The sequence below is a fragment of the Lithobates pipiens genome, unplaced genomic scaffold (genome assembly GCF_037356315.1).
Source record: "Lithobates pipiens isolate NorthernLeopardFrog02 unplaced genomic scaffold, aLitPip1_a1.2 Scaffold_28, whole genome shotgun sequence".
Taxonomy (NCBI): domain Eukaryota; kingdom Metazoa; phylum Chordata; class Amphibia; order Anura; family Ranidae; genus Lithobates; species Lithobates pipiens.
The window spans coordinates 47,240,957-47,265,750 of NW_027507789.1; the positions used below are offsets into that span (position 1 = coordinate 47,240,957).

Consider the following 24,794-nt stretch of genomic DNA (forward strand, 5'->3'; position numbering starts at 1 on the left):
CTTACAGCCACTGATAATGCGGCACGTATGGGCACTGATTAGGTGGCACTGATGAGGAGGCACGAATATGCTGCACTTATGGGCACTGATATGTGGTACTGATGAGCACTGATAGGCGGCACTGATGAGTGGTACTGGTGGGCACAGATTGGTGGCACTGGTGGGCACAGATAGGCAGCACTGGTGGACACAGATAGGAGGCATGGATAAGTGGGAGTGATGAGCATTGATGGGCAGCAGTGATGGGCAGCACTGATAGCCAGCACTGACTGGCATCACTAATGGCCACTGTTTGCTGGCAGTTGTGGGCACTGATTGCTGGCACTTGTGGGCAGATTGGTGGCAATTGTGGGCACTGGTTGGAACTGATTGCTGGCAGTGGTAGGCAATCATGGCTGGCACTGGTGGGCACCTAATTATAGTCAGAGCACCGATGATCAGCACCCCCTGATTCTATACCCAGCTGTCACCTGTGAGGAGATGCCGCTGATCGGCTCTCCACTCCTCACACTCTGTCAGTGTGAGGCGAGGAGTGCTGAGTACCGGCATCTTCGTGTTTACATGTGACCATGTGACTCCTCAGTCTCTCTGACATTTACCCCCTCACACTTATCGGCTATTCCCTAAGGTCAAAATGACAGTCGTCTGGTGCTGTATAAATACTGTAGCTTCAAAAGCTGCTGTTGTCAAAAAAACAAACCATTTGGCACAGTGTTTATAAACGCTGATCATATGCAAGATAGAGATAATCAAAGTAACTGACAAGTAAAAAATTGTGTTCCCTTATTAACCTGTGGTTTAACCGAAGTCCTAATTAACTAATTGTGTCTTTCTCCCCTTAGCTATTATATTCCTGATGATTGTTTTGTTTGTTTATTTCTATTTTTCTAATCACTAATATTTAAACATTTCTTTTGTTTTAATTTACTGTGCAAAATTGAAACAAACCCTTATTTCATTTGCAAATACATTTACAATGCATTGCACTTAAATGTTAATGCTGTTTTAAACAGGACAAATAATAGAATAAAATGCATACTTTTTATCCACAGTAACAATCATTTGTTAAATCAAAACTGATTTTTTTTTGTGTTATGTGCCTATGGATTGCATTAAAAATAAAATAGTTTTTGCAAGGCAACATCATCAAATAAAAGCTTTGTTTTTCTTAAAGAAAAAAAAACATCATGTGCACATTTATGTAATGCAAAAATGATTTTTGAAAATGGAATATACTTTCAGTAACTGAATATGAAAGGAACAAATACGAATGTGACAAAAACTCATAAAAAACTAAAAGGAACAAATATAGCGCTAAATAATAAAATTAAATTTAAATAGTGAAAATAGAAGAAGAGTCCACTAAAGTTCATCAGGATGAATAATGGATTCTCGAGACTAGGAGGTCAATCCTATATGGGGAAGTTCAGCAGACAGCTGTGCTTAGAAGAGTGGTAAGATCTGGATAAACAGGTATGATGAAATACTCTTACCGGAAGGGGTGGACCTGTGTGTCAGCGACACCAGATCCTACGAGCATAAAGCGATAATCACTTATCACTCATAGAGGACCTCATAGAGCCGGCTGCTCCAAGTGATTATTGCTTTATGCTCGCAGGATCTGGTGTCGCTGACACACAGGTCCACCCCTTCCGGTAAGAGTGTTTCATCATACCTGTTTATCCGTATCTTACCACTCTTCTAAGCACAGCTGTCTGCTGATCTTTCACATATAGGATTGACCTCCTAGTATCGAGAATCAATTATTCATCCTGAGGAACTTTAGTGGACTCTTCTTCTATTTTCACTATTTAAATGTAATTTTATTATTTAGCGCTATATTTGTTCCTTTTAGTTTTTTATGAGTTTTTGTCACATTCGTATGTAGCTGCTGTATGTATTATTTCACTGCAATTTTAGCGCAGTAATTATCACGTTCTCCAGTAACTGAATATGACCTCTTATTTCTGGCTAGTGAATATAACTTTTCTATTTTTTTTTAATAGAGGCACAAAAAAAATGACTAAGGCCTATGCAATAGGCTAAAGCGATTCAATAATGACAGGTATCGTTTCCTTTTATTTGATGGATTTAATAAAATCGTATATATGTTTTATTTTTGAGGCATGGTGGTGCCGGATTTTTTTTCTCTTTGACTGGAAAAAATAAATAAAAATAAAACAAAATATATTTAATGATCAATTAGATGAAAAGTTACATTTATGCTATTGGTGGAACCTGGTGAGTGGAGTCAGTCCTGATTTCTTATAGGTCTAGAATACGAGATACCCCTGCCTTAATTCCCAGCCCTATTCCTCCCCACCGAGTCTTACATTCTCCACAATATAAAAATTTTAGAAAAGGACTAACCCTTTAACAACAGCATGGAATGCTTAAAATATGGTTTATAATCGTATTTATTTTACTTTAGTCCTCCTGTATTATTTGTCTAAAAGATATAGTATACAGTATAAATACCAACATTATTACACTTTATTTAGCACATACATGCAATAAAAATTGATATTATTTGTTTCATTTTTATTTTTTCTGATATTTCTCATGTTTTTTAGTGTTTATCCTAAGCAACAAAATGTTCTCTTATTGTCTAGAGTGAAACAACTTAAATACATACCATGAAAGGATTTACATAAATCATAAATGTACTTATATTCCAGTGTATCTTGATTCGCATTTCAAGTGTGTGGGTGTTTTCTGTACAAAATAAAAAACATGCATTGTATATGCCATCCTTTGACTGATAAATAAAAAAAATAAAAATAAGATTACCGCGGTCATAAAAATAGATGTGATGGAGCGTTGCCCTGTAAGATTAGTCTTCTCGATATAATTTGTTTCCTGTGACCATAGATTCATTTGTGTGAAGTTTGTGATGTATGTTCTGTAGAATTTTAACAGCAAATTGGTTACAAATATTGCCAGCAGAGAAACAGAGAGAATAAACTCAGCACCTTCCTTAAAGGGAGAGAATTCACTGCCATATTCTATTTATTGCAAGATTACCGTGGTTTATTGCAGAACCATGGAGAACGAATGTAGTCACCCTCAAACAGAAAGTCAGATCATGGCAACAAAAAATGGAATTTAGGCATTTAGACATGGCTGAAAGCAAGTGACTTTTTTGAGTTAAAGAAGTTGTAAAGGCAGGTTTTTTTTTTTTTGCATCTTAATGCATTCTATACATTAAGATAAAAAACCTATTGTGTGTAGCAGCCTCCCCAGCACCCCCTAATTACTTACCTAAGTCCCATCTCTTTCCTGCGACACTCCTCCTGATTGGCTGGGACACAGCAGCGGCGCCATTGGCTCTCGTGCCTGTCAATCAAAGTCAGTCAGCCAAACAGTGCCCATTTGCAGCCCGATCTGTGCCCATCTGCAGTCTAATCAGTGCCTATCTGCAGCCTAATCAGTGCCCATCTGCAGCCTTGCTCCTCGCCGCAGCCTGATTAGTGCCAATCTGCAACATTACTTCTCACTGCAGCCTGATTAGTGCCCACCTGCAGCATTGCTCCTCACTAGTGATGGCCGAACGGTCCGCCCGTTCGGCGGACTATTGGCACCATTCGCCCGGCGGACTTCCGTGTTTACTGTGTAAAAGAACTTTGACCTATAATGACACATCCATCATGGGGTACAGGGCAGCCAATTAAGACATTACAGCACATGGACACTTGGACATTCCCCCTAACTTATAAATACACCTGATCCGGCGTCCATTTTACATTCTTTCTTCTGTCACTATAGGGAGAGTTTGCTGTGTGGAGCAGGGAGAGATTACAGTGACCCAAATCGCTAGCTATTTGGTACACAAAAGTTATTTTCAGGACTGGTATAGGTGTTAGGTGTAGTTCAGGATAGGCAGTGCTGTGCTAGTAAATGTTGCAGCAGCCTGAGTGTCTTTTGTCAGTTTAGAGAAAGGGACAGGACGGTGTGTGCTGCAGGGACTGCCAGTTTAGTCATTAGCTGTTACTATCAGGTCCACAAAAGTGCTATTTCAATTATTGTTCCAGTAGCCTCTGTTTTGTCAGTTTATATAGGGACAGGCAGGAAGCAGTGTGTGAGGCAGTGAGGGTCAGTTTAATCAGTAGCTGTTACTATTAGTTCCAGAAAGGTTCTCTTCAGGACTGGTATCAGTGGTATGGTAATAGGCTTGTACACGTATAATATTCTTTCTTCCAAATATAGAAAGAATATTATACTTGACTGCTGCCCTTCTGCTGCAGTCTGCTAATCATTCACAACCCACTTGTTCCACAAAGCTCCTTATAAGGACTGGTAACTTGGTCTGTCTAGGGTGCTACAGTACATAGGGTTGAGTGAGGTACAGTCTGCCATTCTATAAGGACTGGTATAGGTCCACAATACATAGGGTTGAGGTGCACTACTGCTGACCGCTGCCCTATACTGCAGCAGTCCTTCATCGGTATAGGGACTGACGTACAGTCTGCTAATAACTCACACACAACCTACTTGGTCCACAAAGGTCCTTATAAGGACTGGTAAGGTATAGGGTACTACAGTACATAGGGTTGAGTGAGGTACAGTCTGCCATTCTATAAGGACTGGCATCGGTCCACAATACATAGGGTTGAGGTGCACTACTGATGACCGCTGCCCTATACTGCAGCAGTCCTTCATCAGTATAGGGACTGAGAGTTTTGGTCACAGGGTCATTTAAAAAATGACAGGCAGAGGAAGAGGCAGGCCCTACCGCAGGGGTGGTAGGGGTAGGGCAGGAGCAACAGGCTTGAGCCAAAGTGGGAAGTTGCGGAAGGTGCATTCAATTACTTTAAAGGACGCACCAGACTTGGTTGAGTGGCTCGCTCAGCCTTACTCTTCTGCACCCTCCTCATTCTCTCGATCTGCACCCTCTTCTTCACTCTCTGCTATGTGCACCCCCAAAGACACTACCACCAACAACACCACCACCACCACATACCTTCCGCTTGAGTCACAGGAATTATTTTCCGATCCATATCAAGACATTTCTGATGCGCAGCCACTCTTGGTATTGGACCAGGAAGAGGAGGCAGCAACAACCGCTACTCAGCAGTCTGACGACAGTACCCAGATCAGCCCAAGGAGGAGGTTGGTCCCTGGTGTTGCTGCCTACTCCGAGATCTCTACTTATAGCGGTGGGGAAGGTGACGTTGATGATGACGTGTCTAGTGCCCACAAGAGAGGAAGAGGAGGGGAGTTCAGAGGGAGATATGGACCAGCAGATAGGGAGGAGAAGTAGGAATAACTTACATTGCACAGGAGGGACAAAGCAGACTGCAAATGTATCAGGAGCGAGTCATCGACCATGTTCGGTCACATCTGGCGCTCCCAGGACAATGGTACATGGCTCCACAGTGTGGGCTTTTTTTAACGTGTCCGCTGCTGACAATAGCGTTGCCATCTGTAATCTTTGCAGTCAACGCATTAGTCGCGGTAAGCCCAACACTCACCTAGGGACGACCGCCTTAAGAAGGCACATGAGCAGCCATCACTGAGCCGAGTGGGAGCAACGGAACACGCAAAGCCACACTGCAGGCTCTCACCATCCAGCCTCGTCTTCTACTTCTCCTTCTCCTCTCTCCTCACAATTGTCCTCCACTCCACCTTCCATCACGCCAAGCTTACGTTTTTCTGCAAAAAGGCAGGCTTCCGTGGGCCTAATGTTCGAGCGTAAAAAAATGATGACGCCAGATAACCCTCTTGCCCAACGGTTGACGGCTGGCTTGTCAGAACTCATAGCCCGCCAACTACTGCCATATAAACTGGTGGACTCGGAGGCCTTTCGCAAATTTGTGGCCATTGGAACACCACAATGGAAGGTCCCAGGAAGGAAGTATTTCTCACAGAAGGGCATCCCAGAGCTATATGGCCATGTTCAGCGGCAAGTGAATGTATCTCTGGCACACAGTGTCGGTGCCAAGATACATCTGACCACAGACACGTGGTCTAGCAAACACGGGCAGGGAAGGTATATCACTTTTACTGGGTGAACCTTCTGACGGCCGTCAAGCATGTAACCCGTGGCACCCGTGTAGATTTGGTTTTACCGCCACGGATTGAATGCAGGCCCGACTCTTCTTCTCCTCCTCCTACTCCATCCTCCTCCCTCTCCTCATCAGCTGACTCCTCCTTTTCCGCTGCTAGCGTCTCTTCCGCTGCGCCGCCCAAGCTCCCCAAACCTATTCGACATGCCAGATGAGACGTTGCCATGCCGTGCTGCGTCTGTTGTGCCTGGAAGCCAAGAGCCACACTGGCCCGGCACTCCTTTCAGCTTTGCGTTCACAGGCAGATCAGTGGCTAACACCGCTCAATTTGACAGTTGGTAAAGTGGTGTGTGACAACGGTGCCAATCTGCTTAGCGCATTGAAACAGGGCAAAATCACGCACGTGCCATGCATGGCACACGTCTTAAACTTGGTCGTGCAGCGATTCCTTGTCAAATACCCTGGGGTCCAGGACATCTTGCGGCAGGCAAGGAAAATCTCGGCCCATTTCAGAAGATCTTACACGGCCATGGCTCGCCTTGCTGACATTCAGCGGTGACACAATCTGCCGGTCAGACGTCTTATTTGCAATTGCCCGACGCGATGGAACTCAACCTTCTTTATGCTTGATAGGCTGCTACAGCAGAAACGTGCAGTTAACGTCTACCTGTATGAACTCTGCGGCAGAACCGGTTCTGGGGAGCTGGAGTTTTTTTCACCGCGCCAGTGGCTGCTCATGCGCGACGCATGCAGACTTCTGCGCCCATTTGAGGAGATCACCAAACTGGTCAGTCGCAGCCATGGCGCCATCAGTGACATGGTACCTTATGCCTTCTTTATGGAGCATGCATTGCATCGTGTCATTGATCAAGCTGTGGAGGAGCAGGAGCGGGAAGATGAGGAAGTCGCAATGCTGGATGAATTCTTAGGGGGGGCTACTCTATCTGAGACAAGTGAACAACAGGAGTCTGAAGAGGAGTCAGAGGAGGGTGGTGCCGGGGCGGATGAGGAGGAGCAAGAAGAGCATGCTTTAAACCTTTCTGGGATCCCTGTTGTGCGTGGATGGGGAGAGGAGAATGAAGAGGACGACATTATCCTGGATGATGAGCAGGAGCCAGGCCACCACACCGCTTCCACTTTAGTGCAAATGGGGGCCTTCATGCTCCAGTGTTTTAATAGGGACCCCCGTATAAAAAGCATAAGGCCGCGTACACACGCGCGGACTGTTGGCCCAACCTTGTCCGCTGAACAGTGTTTGGGCGGACAGTCCGCTCGTGTGTGGGCTTTCAGCGGACAGTTTCAGCGGACAGTTGGACGGACAAGGTTTTACGGAAATTCCGAAAAACTGTCCGCTGAAACCTTGTTTCAACGAACAGTCCGCCCGTGTGTAGGCTTGTTCGTCAAACTAAGTTCCGCGCATGCTCAGAAAGGATTTTCAAGCCGAAAGTTATAATGCAGTGTATAGGACGTCGTATTTTGTGTCCCGTCGTACGTGCCGTTCACGTCATCGCGCACGGTTTCAGCAAACTGTTCGTTCGTCGTGTGTGGCCATGTCCGTCCATGCTAAGTTTGAGCGGACTGTTCGCTCAAACTGTTGGACGGACAAAGTTGGGCCAACAGTCCGCGCGTGTGTACGCGGCCTAAGGGTCAAGGACCAGTACTGGGTGGCAACGTACTTAGACCCCCGATACAAACACAAAACGGCGGAAATGTTACCGCCGTCACAGAGGGCTGTCAGAATGCAGCACTTCCAGGCCTTGCATCGAGAAATGCTGCATTCTGCTTTTGCGTGCGCTGGCAGAGGAGCAATTCCCACTCCCAGAGAAGGAGTTGCGGGTACCAATCCAACAGCGCCTGCAAGAAGAGGCCGGTTTGAAGATGTGTTGGTGACTTCAGATATGAGGTCATTCTTTCAGCCGACCCATCGACAGGTGTCATCCGGATCCAGCATCAGCGAACACCTAGACCGTCAGGTGTCCGACTACATCGGGTTAACGGCCGATGTGGACGCTCTGAGGAGTGATGAACCCCTGGACTACTGGGTGGGTAGGCTTGACCTCTGGCCAGAGCTTGCCCAATTTGCAATCGAACTGTTGGCTTGCCCCTCATCCAGTGTCCTGTCCGAAAGGACGTTAAGCGCAGCAGGGGGGATCGTGACCGATAAGCGTACTCGCCTAGCTCATGACAGTGTTAACTACCTCACATTTCTAAAAATGAATGAGGCATGGATCTCGGAGGAATTCAACACATGTGACCAGTAGACCATGTATATGTCTATAAACAATTTTTTTAATCGAGCACAGAGACCTTCTTTCTTCATTTGGCTCACTTCCTTGTCCAAAAAAAGCACACCGTACTATATGCCCGTACCCTCCTCTTTGAAGAGGTTGAGCGGTGTCATATTTCTACTGGGGCTGCTTATTATGAGGGACTCCCACCATCCCTGTGCTGTGCTGACTTCCTCCTGGGGCTGTACCTCTGCTGTGCATATTTTGAGGTGCTCCCACCATCCCTGTGCTATGCTCATTATGAGGGGCTCCCACCATCCCTGTGCTGTGCTGACTTACTCCTGGGGCTGCTTATTATGAGGGGCTCCCACCATCCCTGTGCTATGCTCATTATGAGGGGCTCCCACCATCCATGTGCTATGCTGACTTCCTCCTGGGGCTGCTTACGGTGCAGGTGTCAGTGCTGTATATCACGGTGCTGATGTCAGTGCTCTCTGTCACGGTGCTGCTGTCAGTGCTGTATATCACGGTGCTGGTGTGAGTGCTTTATGTCACGCTGCTGATGTCAGTGCTCTCTATCACTGTGCTGCTGTCAGTGCTGTATATCACGGTGCTGGTGTGAGTGCTTTATGTCACGCTGCTGATGTCAGTGCTCTCTATCACGGTGCTGTTGTCAGATCACTCTATCACGGTGCAGGTGTCATTGCTGTATGTCACGCTGCTGGTGATCATCTCCTGCACCCTCTTCTTTGCCTACCCTGGTCCCTGACCTTCCCTCTCCTCCATTGCCTTCATGCACTCCACAGTCCTGAATTGTCACAACAATTTCCCATATAAAAAAAGAATGCTTGTAGTTGTCGATCCCAGATTCACCTCATACATGTGTTATGTCATTGGCCATGTGGTGGGACTATGTTTGCACAGCTATTAATTATTTTGTGGCTGCAAATTTGACCTGTAGGTTTGCGAAGTTCGCCTCCCATTGAAGTCAATGGGGCCCGCCGCGAACGCTCCGGTTCGCGAACTATCGGCCGCGTTCGCGGTCCGCATTCGCGAAATGTCCCGTCGGAAGTTCGTCCATCACTACTCCTCACTGCAGCCTGATCAGTGTCAATCTGAAGCCTTGCCAAAATATAGGCTGCCACCAAGGGGAAGGAGGGGATGAGCGATGTCAAAATAGAGCCGGATCTCCTGTGTACTTGGCTCGGTGTCATGCCCAGTCCTGCCCCTTGGATCCTATGATGGACAAAACGCCGGTCCAATGCCGGGACGTCAGTGCTATAGGCCGTCCAGGGGGCGGGACTGAGCATGACTGCAAGCCGAGACGAATGCACTATTTCATCCCCTCCTTCTCCTCAGTGGCAGCATATATCGATGTATAACATGCACACACGATTTCCCCCCTACTTTAAGGGGGGAAAAGTGCAATTTAAAAACAAAAAACTAAATTTAATGTTACTTTAAAGGATAACTAAACCTTTTTTTTTGTTTTTGTTTTTTAAATAACAAACATGTCATACTTACCTCCTAGTGTAGTTGGTTTTGCACAGAGTGCCCCGATCCTCCTCTTCTGGGTTCCCTCAGCGGTGCTTCTGGCTCCTCTTCTTCTCGAGTGCCCCACTGGAGAAGTGCTCTCCCTCAGGGCACTCGCGCAGGTGCGCTCCCGTGTCCTGCTGCTGCGTCTATTAACACAGACAGCATGACTCGGCCCCGGCCCCAGGCTCCTATGTCATTGGATTTGATTGACAGCAGCGGGAGCCAATGGCTGCGCTGCTATCAATCTATTCAATCAGGACCCGAGACACCGACTGGAGCTGGTGTGCTCGTTCTCAGCGCTGGAAAGATGGAGCTCAGGTTATTAAAAGGGGGAGTCTTGGGGGGGGGGGGTGCTGCACTATAGAAGGGCTTTCATCAAATACATAGAATGCATTAAGGTGAAAAAGCATAAGGGTTTACAGCCCCTTTGGCCTCTTGCACACGATATTTCTGTTTGAGCATCTACTTTTTCAGACTTCTTTTTTTAATGTATTTTCACCCATATGCAGTCGTGTAATTTTCACGCAAATTCACACACATTTTTGTGCATGCGCAGAAGCTTGTTCCCAGATTGACAATGTCAATGAACAAATCTGTGTGCATTTGCATGCAAACGTGTGCGAATGCGCACATTTGTGTGCATGAGGTGTAAATTACTGACCAAAAATGCATATTTTTCTATATTTTTTTTTCATTTTTATGCAATTTATTACAATTAATGGACTGTATTTTAGCTCAGTACAAAAAATAAGCTGTAGTGTACAGAGCATTTTCAAGCTGCCGTGTGCAAGAGGCCTTTAAGTGTAAGACACTGCTGACTCCCCGCCTATTTTTAGGGTGATTTATTATTCTTGGTATTTATTGCGTACATTCGTTTTGGTTGGTTGTGAGGTCCATAGCAGCGTACTTCATATTTAATTCCTGCTGCCTCCCTGCCTCTTACATAGTTCACTGATGCTTTATGGGCCGAATTCCGATGGGTCGAATTCCAAACGAACTTTCTTTCGAAAATCAGAAATTTTATGTGTTTTATCATAAGATGGTGCCATCATTCACTTTGAAATTCGACCAACTAAACTTTCAATATCTCCTCATGTTGCTACAGAAAATAATTTGCGTGGTTGTGAGTAGTGATGGACGAACGTTTCGCCCGGCGGTCGTTTCGCGGCGAATTTCCGACATTCGCGGTCCGCACGTTCGAACGCCTTTTTCCGTCGTTCGCCGCGGCGGACTTACGTGTTTAATGTATACAAGAACTTTAACCTTTGGTGACACGTTTATCATGTGATACAGGACAGCCAATTGAGACATGACAGCACATGGACACTTGTACATTCCCCCTAACCTATAAATACACCCGATCCGGTGGCCATTTTACATTCTTTCTTCTGTTACGATAGGGACAGGTTCCTGTGTGGAGTAGGGAGAGATAAACCACTAGCTATTTGGTACACAAAAGTTCTTTTCAGGACTGGTATAGGTGTTAGGTGTTGATAGGTTTGCTGTGCTGCTGATTCTTGCAGCAGCCTGAGTGTCTTTTGTTAGTTTAGAGAAAGGGAAAGGACGGTGTATGCTACAGGGACAGCCAGATTAGTCTTTCATCATCATCATCATCATCATCATCATTAGCTGTTACTATCAAGGTCCACAAAAGAGCTGTTCCAGTAACCACTAATCGTTCTCTTTTTTTGCCAATTTGTATAGGGACAGGAAGGAAGCAGTGTTGTCAGGCAGTGAGGGTAATTTTAAAGACTTGCTGTTATTATTAGTTCCACAAAGGTTCTTTTCAGGACTGGTATCAGTGGTACAGTAATAGGCTTGTACATGTATAATATTCTTTCTTCCAAATATAGAAAGGATATTATACTTGACTGCTGCCCTTCTGCTGCAGTCTGCTAAACATTCACAACTCACTTGTTCCACAAAAGTTCTTATAAGGACTGGTAACTTGGTATAGGGTGCTACGGTACATAGGCTTGAGTGCGGTACAGTCTGCTGTTCTGTAAGGACCGCTATCGGTCCACAATAGATAGGGTTGACGTGCACCACTGCTGACCGCTGCCCTATACTGCAGCAGTCCTTCAGCGGTATAGGGACTGACGTACAGTCTGCTAATCACTAACACACAACCTGCTTGTTCCACAAAAGTTCTTATAAGGACTGGTAACTTGGTATAGGGTGCTACGGTACATAGGCTTGAGTGCGGTACAGTCTGCTGTTCTGTAAGGACCGCTATCGGTCCACAATAGATAGGGTTGACGTGCACCACTGCTGACCGCTGCCCTATACTGCAGCAGTCCTTCAGCGGTATAGGGACTGACGTACAGTCTGCTAAACACTAATACACAACCTGCTTGGTCCACAAAAGTTCTTATAAGGACTGGTAACTTGGTATAGGGTGCTACGGTACATAGGCTTGAGTGCGGTACAGTCTGCTGTTCTGTAAGGACCGCTATCGGTCCACAATAGATAGGGTTGACGTGCACCACTGCTGACCGCTCACCTATACTGCAGCAGTCCTTCAGCGGTATAGGGACTGACGTACAGTCTGCTAATCACTAACACACAACCTGCTTGTTCCACAAAAGTTCTTATAAGGACTGGTAACTTGGTATAGGGTGCTACGGTACATAGGCTTGAGTGCGGTACAGTCTGCTGTTCTGTAAGGACCGCTATCGGTCCACAATAGATAGGGTTGACGTGCACCACTGCTGACCGCTGCCCTATACTGCAGCAGTCCTTCAGCGGTATAGGGACTGACGTACAGTCTGCTAAACACTAATACACAACCTGCTTGGTCCACAAAAGTTCTTATAAGGACTGGTAACTTGGTATAGGGTGCTACGGTACATAGGCTTGAGTGCGGTACAGTCTGCTGTTCTGTAAGGACCGCTATCGGTCCACAATAGATAGGGTTGACGTGCACCACTGCTGACCGCTGCCCTATACTGCAGCAGTCCTTCAGCGGTATAGGGACTGACGTACAGTCTGCTAAACACTAATACACAACCTGCTTGGTCCACAAAAGTTCTTATAAGGACTGGTAACTTGGTATAGGGTGCTACGGTACATAGGCTTGAGTGCGGTACAGTCTGCTGTTCTGTAAGGACCGCTATCGGTCCACAATAGATAGGGTTGACGTGCACCACTGCTGACCGCTGCCCTATACTGCAGCAGTCCTTCAGCGGTATAGGGACTGACGTACAGTCTGCTAAACACTAATACACAACCTGCTTGGTCCACAAAAGTTCTTATAAGGACTGGTAACTTGGTATAGGGTGCTACGGTACATAGGCTTGAGTGCGGTACAGTCTGCTGTTCTGTAAGGACCGCTATCGGTCCACAATAGATAGGGTTGACGTGCACCACTGCTGACCGCTGCCCTATACTGCAGCAGTCCTTCATCGGTATAGGGACTAAGAGTTTTGTCACAGGGTCATTTAAAAAATGACAGGCAGAGGAAGAGGCAGGCCCTTCCGCAGGGGTGGTAGGGGTAGGGCAGGAGCAACAGGCTTGAGCCAAAGTGGGAAGTTGCAGAAGGTGCGTTCAATTACTTTAAAGGATGCACCAGACTTGGTTGAGTGGCTCGCTCAGCCTTACTCTTCTGCACCCTCCTCATCCTCTCGATCTGCACCCTCTTCTTCACTCTCTGCTATGTGCACCCCCAAAGACACTACCACCAACAACACGACCACCACCACCACCACCACATACCTTCCGCTTGAGTCACTGGAATTATTTTCCGATCCATATCAAGAGGACATTTCTGATGCGCAGCCACTCTTGGTATTGGATCAGGAAGAGGAGGTAGCAACAAGCGCTACTCAGCAGTCTGACGCCAGTACCCAGATCAGCCCAAGGAGGAGGTTGGTCCCCGGTGTTGCTGCCTACTCCGAGATCTCTACTTATAGCGGTGGGGAAGGTGACGTTGATGATGACGTGTCTAGTGATGTCACGTGGGTGCCCACAAGAGAGGAAGAGGAGGGGAGTTCAGAGGGAGATATGGACCAGCAGATAGGGAGGAGAAGCAGCAATGACTTACATTGCACAGCAGGGACAAAGCAGACTGCAAATGTATCAGGAGCGAGTCATCGACCATGTACGGTCACATCTGGCGCTCCCAGGACACCGGCACATGGCTCCGCAGTGTGGGCTTTTTTTAACGTGTCCGCTGCTGACAATAGCGTTGCCATCTGCAATCTTTGCAGTCAACGCGTTAGTCGCGGTAAGCCCAATACTCACCTAGGGACGACCGCCTTAAGAAGGCACATGAGCAGCCATCACCGAGCCCAGTGGGAGCAACGGAACACACAAAGCCACACTGCAGGCTCTCACCGTCCAGCCTCGTCTTCTACTTCTCCTTCTCCTCTCTCCTCACAATTGTCCTCCACTCCACCTTCCATCACGCCAAGCTCACATTTTTCTGCAAAAAGGCAGGCTTCCGTGGGCCTAATGTTTGAGCGTAAAAAAATGATGACGCCGGATAACCCTCTTGCCCAACGGTTGGCGGCTGGCTTGTCAGAACTCATAGCCCGCCAACTACTGCCATATAAACTGGTGGACTCGGAGGCCTTTCGCAAATTTGTGGCCATTGGAACACCACAATGGAAGGTCCCAGGAAGGAAGTATTTCTCACAGAAGGGCATCCCAGAGCTATATGGCCATGTTCAGCGGCAAGTGAATGTATCTCTGGCACACAGTGTCGGTGCCAAGATACATCTGACCACAGACACGTGGTCTAGCAAACACGGGCAGGGAAGGTATATCAGTTTTACTGCCCACTGGGTGAACCTTCTGACGGCCGTCAAGCATGTAACCCGTGGCACCCGTGTAGATTTGGTTTTACCGCCACGGATTGCATGCAGGCCTGACTCTTCTTCTCCTCCTCCTACTCCATCCTCCTCCCTCTCCTCCTCAGCTGCCTCCTCCTTTTCCGCTGCTAGCGTCTCTTCCACTGCACCGCCCAAGCTCCCCAGAACCTATTCCACATGCCAGGTGAGACGTTGCCATGCCGTGCTGCGTCTGTTGTGCCTGGAAGCAAAGAGCCACACTGGCCCGGCACTCCTTTCAGCTTTGCGTTCACAGGCAGATGAGTGGCTAACACCGCTCAATTTGACAGTTGGTAAAGTGGTGTGTGACAACGGTGCCAATCTGCTTAGCGCATTGAAACAGGGCAAAATCACGCACGTGCCGTGCATGGCACACGTCTTAAACTTGGTCGTGCAGCGATTCCTTGTCAAATACCCTGGGGTCCAGGACATCTTGCGGCAGGCAAGGAAAATCTCGGCCCATTTCAGAAGATCTTACACGGCCATGGCTCGCCTTGCTGACATTCAGCGGCGACACCATCTGCCGGTCAGACGTCTTATTTGCGATTGCCCGACGCGATGGAACTCAACCTTCTATATGCTTGATAGGCTGCTCCAGCAGAAACGTGCAGTTAACGTCTACCTGTATGAACTCTGCGAAAGAAACGGTTCTGGGGAGCTGGGTTTTTTTTCACCGCGCCAGTGGCTGCTCATGCGCGACACATGCAGACTTCTGCGGCCATTTGAGGAGATCACCAAACTGGTCAGTCGCAGCCATGGCGCCATCAGTGACATGGTACCTTATGCCTTCTTTCTGGAGCGTGCATTGCGTCGTGTCATTGATCAGGCTGTGGAGGAGCAGGAGCGGGAAGATGAGGAAGTCGCAATGCTGGATGAATTCCCAGGGGGGGCTACTCTATCTGAGACAAGTCAACAACAGGAGTCTGATGAGGAGTCAGAGGAGGATGGTGCCGGGGCGGATGAGCAGGAGCAAGAAGAGCATGCTTTAAACCTTTCTGGGATCCCTGTTGTGCGAGGATGGGGAGAGGAGAATGAAGAGGACGACATTATCCTGGATGATGAGCAGGAGCCAGGCCACCACACCGCTTCCACTTTAGTGCAAATGGGGGCCTTCATGCTCCAGTGTTTTAATAGGGACCCCCGTATAAAAAGCATGAGGGTCAAGGACCAGTACTGGGTGGCAACGTACTTAGACCCCCGGTACAAACACAAAATGGCGGAAATGTTACCGCCGTCGCAGAGGGCTGTCAGAATGCAGCACTTCCAGGCCTTGCTTCGAGAAATGCTGCATTCTGCTTTTGCGTGCGCTGGCAGAGGAGCAATTCCCACTCCCAGAGAAGGATTTGCGGGTACCAATCCAACAGCGCCTGCAAGAAGAGGCCGGTTTGAAGATGTGTTGGTGACTTCGGATATGAGGTCATTCTTTCAGCCGACCCATCGACAGGTGTCATCCGGATCCAGCATCAGGGAACGCCTAGACCGTCAGGTGTCCGACTACATTGGGTTAACGGCCGATGTGGACGCTCTGAGGAGTGATGAACCCCTAGACTACTGGGTGGGCAGGCTTGACCTCTGGCCAGAGCTTGCCCAATTTGCAATCGAACTGTTGGCTTGCCCCTCATCCAGTGTCCTGTCCGAAAGGACGTTCAGCGCAGCAGGGGGGATTGTGACCGATAAGCGTACTCGCCTAGCTCACGACAGTGTTAACTACCTCACATTTCTAAAAATGAATGAGGCATGGATCTCGGAGGAATTCAACACATGTGACCAGTAGACCATGTATATGTCTATAAACTATTTTTTTAATCAAGCACACAGACCTTCTTAATTCATTTGGCTCACTTCCTTGACCCAAAAAAGCACACCGTACTATATGCCCCTACCCTCCTCTTTGAAGAGGTTGAGCGGTGTCATATTTCTACTGGGGCTGCTTATGATATCCCTGTGCTGTGCTGACTTCCTCCTGGGGGTTCTTATTATGAAGGGATCACACTATCCCTGTGCTGTGCTGACTTCCTCCTGGGGGTTCTTATTATGAGGGGATCACACCATCCCTGTGCTGTGCTGACTTCCTCCTGGGGCTGCTTACGGTGCTGCTGTCAGTGCTGTATGTCACGGTGCTGCTGTCAGCGCTGTATGTCACGGTGCTGCTGTCAGCGCTGTATGTCACGGTGCTGCTGTCAGCGCTGTATGTCACGGTGCTGCTGTCAGCGCTGTATGTCACGGTGCTGCTGTCAGCGCTGTATGTCACGGTGCTGCTGTCAGCGCTGTATGTCACGGTGCTGCTGTCAGCGCTGTATGTCATGGTGCTGCTGTCAGCGCTGTATGTCACGGTGCTGCTGTCAGCGCTGTATGTCACGGTGCTGCTGTCAGCGCTGTATGTCACGGTGCTGCTGTCAGCGCTGTATGTCACGGTGCTGCTGTCAGCGCTGTATGTCACGGTGCTGCTGTCAGCGCTGTATGTCACGGTGCTGCTGTCAGCGCTGTATGTCACGGTGCTGCTGTCAGTGCTCTGTATTACGGTGCTGCTGTCAGATGCCTCTATCACGGTGCATGTGTCATTCCGGTATGTCACGCTGCTGGTGATCATCTCCTGCACCCTCTTCTTTGCCTACCCTGGTCCCTGACCTTCCCTCTCCTCCATTGCCTTCATTAGCTCCATAGTCCTGAATTGTTAGAACAATTTCCCAAATAAAATAAAAATGCTTGTAGTTATCGATCCCAAATTCACCTCATACATGTATTATGTCATTGTCCAGATGGTGGGACTACGTTTTACCCCCTAATAATTACCACGTGGCCGCAAATTCGACATGAAGGTTTGCAAAGTTCGCCTCCCATTGAAGTCAATGGGGCCCGCGGCGAACGTTCGGTTTCGCGAACGTTTGGGTCCGTTCGCATTTCGCGTTCGCGAAACGTCCCGTCGGAAGTTCGTCCATCACTAGTTGTGAGTAGGGATGAGCCAAACACCCCCCGGTTCGGTTCGCACCAGAACTTTCGAACGGGCCCCAAATTTGTACGAACGTTAGAACCCCATTTAAGTCTATAGGACTCGAACGTTCGAAATTAAAAGTGCTAATTTTAATGGCTAATATGCAAGATACTGTCCTAAAAAGGGTTGGGGGACCTGGCTCCTGCCCCAGGGGACATGGGTGAATGCCTAAAATGTTTTTAAAAATGGCCGTTTTGGCGGGAGCACTGATTTTAATGACGATTAAAGTGAAAAAAAAGTGAAATATTCCTTTAAATATCGTGCCTGGGGTTGTCTATAGTATGCCTGTGAAGTGCCACGTGTTTCCCGTGTTTAGAACAGTCCCTGCACAAAATTACATTTAACGGAAATAACGTCATTTAAAACTGCTTTTGGTTTTAATGTTATATCTGGTTCCTGCAATATGGTTGAAAATCATTGAGAAAATTGGCATGGGTAGCCCTCCCTGCCCATTACCAGCCCCTTTAGGTCTTGTACGGATATTAAGGGGAACCCTTTACCCATATTAAAAAAAGGAAATACGTGTGGCCCCCATGCCCTATATACTCAGAACAGCAGTATACAGGCGGTGCAAACAAGACAGGGACTGTGTAGGTTTGTTGTGTTAAGTAGAATCTGTTTGTAATTTTCAACTGTTACATTTTTAAAGTGTAGCTCCAGTCAAAAAAATCTATTTTTAAGCTTTTTGGAAAACATAGGGAAGGGTTATCACCCCTGTATAATTTGTTTTGCCATCTGTCTTTTTTCATCTCACTTGCTGTTGTCTCCTTCCGTTTGCAAGTAGGAGATGTTTGTAAGTTGGATGTTTGAAAGTAGGGGGCTGCATGGCCATATGCAGTGACCCTGTATGCCATCAGGAGAAGGTCTTATGGGTGTGAGACTACGTTCACTGATACAGGGATTCACCTGGCCCCTCAAGGTCGGTTAATCCTGTACCCAACAGGGGATGTTGAGGCCCTGGGGATGCTGTGTGGAAAGTGTGAAGGACTGTTTGTGAACCCCCGGCCATTTGTCCGCTGTCCTGCCTGTGGGGAATACTTCAATTGCACTACCAAGGGCCTACCGCATGGACTGGGCCACGGGCGTGACAACCGAGGAGTCGGCCATCGTTGCTCCATCAGTGAGGCCTTCCACAGCGGTGATACCTGTTGTTGCTGACACCCCTGAGAGAGATGCTGCTACTTCTACCACTGCCACTGCCGGAGAGACCACTTTGGAGCAGATGGACACTGCTTCAACCACCATTACTGAAGCCACCATGCCTTCTTTGGAAAAAGTGGGGCGTACAAAATCTTCCCGGAGTCGCAACGGAAGACCTCTACCGAGTCTGGCTGGACCCAATCGGTGGAAGAAGGTTGCTTTGGGGAAAAGTCAGACTAAGTAAAACTTTGGTGAATTATTTACCGGCAGAGGAGTCCTTGTCAGATACTGGGGACAATGACATTTTTGAGACACTGTCCCAGGAGTTGTTATGGGCCAAAGGGGATGATGTAGCCACCACTTGTACAGATGTTTCGGGCTGGTTATCCCTAACTTCAGGGGGTGAAACGCCAAGTGTAGAAAACCCCATCATGGTGAATGCGACTCTCCCTAAACCCGTGAATTTGCCCGCACTTCAAAAGGACTCCGCCGTGCTGGTGCAAAGGTCTCCAAATTCAAATTCCAAATACCTCCCGGGGAGGGAAGGGCCCGCGCACTGCCAAGGCTAGCACTTTATTTTTGCATATATTGTACATTATGATATAAGTATATATTGTTATATTGTTGCATATCGTGACATCTAGTTTTGCACTGCACTAGCACATTTTTTTTCAATTTTTGCATATTTTGCACTTTATGATAGAAGTATATTGCTATATTGTTGCATTTATATATTTTGGTGTTTGCAGTATCTATTTTAGTAGTCACTACTTTGTGGATATGTTTCCCAACACAGATGGGATCATCAGATTTGTTTTTGGCCACCGCTGCTCTCCTTTTTTCCATTTTTTAGTATTGTTTTTGATAAGGGGATCGAAATCAGAGCAGCGGCAGTTTGTAGTTTTCTTCAACACCAGATATTTTCAGGTTTCAATCTCAAATACTATCATTGGCACTGTGAACTTTCTCCTACATGGTACAATGCAGAAAAGGTACAGGGTATCTTGACTCAAAACAGTGTAGTAATTTATACTTTATGTTACTCTTCATCTAACTTAGCTTGGTGAGCTTATTATTATTATTATTATTATGTTTTTACTATTACATCCTAAGTATGTAACATGTCAACTGTAATTCTGTTCTAGTCCTTCACAAGCCTTTATACAGAATTGGAAATATGGTGGGTTTTTTTTCCTCAATTTTGTTAGGTTGGCTTTTATGTACACGCGATCAGATTTTCCAATGGTAAATGTTGGATGTGAGCTTTTTGGCGGGAAAGTCCGACCGTGTGTATGCTCCATCGAACATTTGTTGTCAGACTTTCCACCAACAAATGTTTGCTAACAGGTTCTCACATTTTCCGCCAACAAAATTTTGTTGTTGGACTTTCCGATCGTGTATACACAAGTCTGTCGCACAAAATTTTACAAAGGCTCGGAATCAAGTACGAGCTGGAAGCGCTCGGTCTTGTAAAACTAGCATTCGTAATGGAGATATCACATAACTATTGAACTTCCTTTTTATCGGCTCGCTGTACGTCTTGTACGTCACTACGTTCGTAATTGTAGGCCAACATTTGTGTGACCGTGTGTATGCAAGACAAGTTGGAGCCAAAAACCTTTGAACAAAATTCCACAGTTTTGTTGTCGGAAAGTCAGTGAAAGTCGTGTGAACGAGGCTTTAGAGTTATTCTTTTTAGGTGGGACTTCCATGTTAGCCAAGATAAGCAACAGCATTTGTATGTAATGATTCTTCATATGTTTTCTTATGAAAATAATAATGAATATGAAATAAATATAAATATCCAAACAATTAGATGTCAATTTTGGTATGTGTACAGTTTTCTATATATCTAGGAGAGGTTCAGCAGTGAAGTCTGAGCACGTGACGTATAACAGTCATCCCACCTTGGCAGCTTTGTTGGGGGAGGGTTTTCCTCTCAGTTTACAATTTAGACATTGGTGAATAGGGAAAGGGTGAATGATATTCAATGGTTTGGGCAGATACAATCTGGAAAGGAAGATCCATGAAATATATGATTTTCCTGAGTGATTCGACCTAGCAGTGACCTCCTACGATGAAAACAAACAATTATAAGTGATTTGGTTTGTAGAATTGAATGGTTCCTATGAAATATTCCTATGTAATATTCCATCTCCTTCTGGCCTTTGTACTTAATATCTTTCAAACAGCAATTAAAATAAAGCTTTCAATGGTCCGTGAATCTTGGTATCTTATTTATTGATGTTATGTACTATTTGGTTTTCTAATTCTTCTGCCATAAGACATTATGAATAATGAGAATAAATCTAAGACTTGCTGAAAGCTTGCCTGTAATTGGACCTCAGACTCTGTGATGACTTCAGGGAGAGGTGATAATCCATTTAAAAGAGCAATAGGTGAGCATTTGTGGAAATGAGTATTGTTACCATGGCTACAAGGAAAAGAAATTGGCATTTTTCACAGTTACAGAAACTCTTAGCATATCATAGTTTTGAATGGAAAGATCATTTTTAATAACATTGTAGCTGAGGTACAAACATATATAAAAACACCAATGAATGATTTATATATTTACATGAAATAATTATTTTTAGTTTAGTTATTCTTTTAGTATTCAACATGTGTACGTGTACATATACCAAAATTTGGACAACTGTACCTTGGCTACAACTTTTGCAAAATTCATCCCTGCCAAATTAAACAGTGCTTCCTTCGTTCCACCTAGCTGCCTATAATTTAGTTCTGGAGCGACAGCCTCCTTTGGTGTCTCCAGCCTGTTGGGTGAAAATTCCTTGAGCACTGGCCAATAACTTGAATGGGGCCATATAAAAAGACTGGAGACCCTCGATATACAGCCCCATTAAACTTTACAGGTGCGACCAGTGCTAAACTTATTTTTGTCTGATGGGTAATACACACTAGAGGAGGTTCTGGAACCAAGGCTAAGTAATTCTTTATAAGCATTCAACATGTGTACAACGTATGTACCCAAATTTGGAAAGCTATACCTTGGCTACAACTTTTGCAAAATCCATCCCTGCAAAATTAAACAGTGCTTTCTTTGTTCTACCTAGCTGCCTATATCTTAGTTCCGGAGCTGAAGCCTCCTTTGGTGTCTCCAGCCTGTTGGGTGAAAATTTCTTGAGCACTGACCATATAAAAAGCCTGTAGATCCTCGATATACAGTCCCATTAAACTTTACATGTGCAGCCAATGCTAAAGTGATTTTTGTCTGATGGGTAATACACACTAGAGGAGGCTTGGGAACCAAACCTAAGTAAGCAGATTGGGAGGAGGGAGTTAGGCAGCCCATTGGGTTAAGAGCAGAGGTCAAGTAAGGAAAACTGCCTTTTTTGTCCATTTAAAGCTATATAAGTAGCTATCCCTTGCAATGTGAGGACAGTTCTACTGAAAGGAAGTATTTTTCCTTTCTCCAGATATGGGCTTTAAAGTGGTTGTAAAGGCAGAAGGGTTGAAATCTGACCTAGGCACATATACTGTATCTGTACTGTTTTCTTACCTATCTCCAAAGCCCCAAGTCCAATGTCTTTCTGCTGCTCCGTACTTCTGTTATCAGCATGATCATTTCTGACAAGTTCTCTGACAACCGAGATAAAACCAGCCGGAAATTTGTGTCAGGGTGGGTGCTCTAAATAGATTAGTAGAGAGCTGGTTTATTCACAGCAAATTACTCCCTTCCTCTGTTACACAGTGTATGCCAAGACTACACTTCAAGTGCTGAACAGAAAGAGAACATTTCTAACACGATGTGCACTTTCTAAAGAAATAGCAAGCTCAAGACAGCAGATATATGAAAAACTTATGTAGAGAGATTTGTTTCATCTCTGTGTATCATCTGAGGTTTACTTCACTGGTTATATGTGAGGGTTTACATCCACTTTAAACACTTACCTATTCGGCACTTAAATCCTCCTCCAGCCCAGACCGCTTTTCAGCTTTCAGTGCTCTCACACTTTGACAATTACTTAGTCACGTAAAACACTGTACCCATATGATTTTTTTTCTTTTGGTGGTATTTAATCACTACTGTGTTTTTTTTAATAAAAAAAGACCGAAAAATTTGAAAAAAAATGCATTTTTCTTAGCTTCTGTTATACAATTTTGCAAATTAGTAATTTGTCTTCATAAATTTTGCCCAAAATTTATACTGCTGCATATATCGGTAAAAAAAAAATAACTCAAATAAGTGCATATTGTTTGGTCTGTAGGAAAGTTAGAGAGTCTACAATCTATGGTGCCAATCGCTGAAAATTGATCACACCTGACGTACTGAAGGCCTATCTCATTTTTTAAGACACTAACCAGCCAGGAAAGTACAAATGCCCCCTAAATGCCCCGTTTTTGAAAGTAGGCATTCCAAGGTATTTAGTAAGAGGCATGGTGAGTTTTTTGAAGTTGTAAATTTTTCCCCAAATTCTTTGCAAAATTAAGATTTTCTTTTCACCAACTTGTCATTAACAGGTTATTTCTCTCACATGGCATATGCATACTTGCAACTACATCCCAAAACAAATTCAACATAAAAAAAACTGTGGTGATAAATATCACCAAAAGAAAGCTCTATCTGCATCAAGCAAAAGATAAAAACGTCATATGGGTACAGCATTGCATGACCGCGCAATTGTCATTCAAAGTGTGACAACGCTAAGAGCTGAAAATTGGCCTGGGCAGGAAGGGGGTGGAAGTGCCTGGTAGGCAAGCAGTTAAACAAACTATACAATATATTCTTAAAAAAAAGGATAAATACAGTATATGTGTACCTAGAACACACCTCAATCTGTCCTGATATCCATCTCCTCTAATCCTTTGCACACCTGGAACATATGGGGTCCACAGATAATAAATGCACGACACCAGCCAATGGATTTGTATTTTTGAAAGGAGAAGCAACACACCGATGAGCTCATCTCTCTGTCAAAATGCAAATAGATCAGCTGTCGCCTGGTTTCTCCTATAGACTAAATAAATATTAAACATGATAATTAATTTCTTGTGACCAGGGCAGTCGTTAATATTGATTGGACCCGGGCAAAAATTTTCTTGGGCCCCCCATGTCATTTCACTCTCCACCTGCTCTGAGACATACACTAAATAGCAGCTAGACTTAAAATCAGTTAACTGTATCAGATCAGGCAGCAATTGCGATTGGTTGCCAACTGTTACAGCATATCATTACTGCTTACTGATTGGTTGCTAGAGGTTACAGCACACATTACGGCTTAATATTAGTTGCTAGAGATTACAGCAATGATTTCTGCTTGTTAATTGGTTGCTAGAGATTATTGTACAGTAATACTGCTCACTGATTGGTTGCTAGAAGTTACAGCACATCATCTCCTCACTGCAGGGGGGGGGGGGCATGATATACATATGAATGCCACCTTTATTTACATATCAATGCCTCTGTTGTTTACTTATGAATGCCGCCGCTATTTACATATGAATGCCGGTTATTTACATGTAAACACAGGGTCTGCAGGTGAGTCATCTGTACACAACAATAGGGCAGAGCATGGCAGCACTAGAACCAGCACTTCACACTGAGATATTGGGACACAGCACAGGATTAAAGCTTCAAGGGAATTTAAACTGAGATAGTTAGCAAGTATGAGGCAGCTCCTTTGGGCCCCACAACAATGACAGGGCCCAGGGCAGCTGCCCCTTTTGCCCTGCCTTAAAGACAGCCCTGCTTGTGACTTTGCTCTCTACTGCTATCAGCACATACATACTGCAGCTAAACTGATTGATTCCTTGTGCTGCTATTCTGAACTCTGCATTTGGGATTTCAAGAGGCTGAATTCAAGTCAAATCCAGGTACTTACACAAAAAAAAGACCATTGAATGAGTACTGCATTAAATTGTTACTAAACCCAGGAGCCTGCATTCACTATATCTGGTCTCCCAAGTACACAGAACATGGAAATGCAATTATTTTAGTAAATATAATATACTAATACAATACTAATAATAATAGTGCTAAATACCTTTTCTCATCAGCAGTTAGAGCCGTCTTGTGACTTCTATCAGTATCTGGTTAAAG

At 45.6% G+C, this 24,794-nt stretch overlaps 1 long non-coding RNA gene across 1 annotated transcript in view; it reads right to left on the reverse strand.

Annotated features, from left to right (window-relative positions):
* LOC143934850 (uncharacterized) overlaps window positions 1-24,794 on the reverse strand; it is an 84,277-nt gene that overhangs the window by 41,968 nt on the left and 17,515 nt on the right. The window contains exon 2 of the long non-coding RNA XR_013263384.1: window positions 22,254-22,382. This is a non-coding gene — a long non-coding RNA (uncharacterized LOC143934850). The remainder of the gene's footprint in view (window positions 1-22,253; window positions 22,383-24,794) is intronic.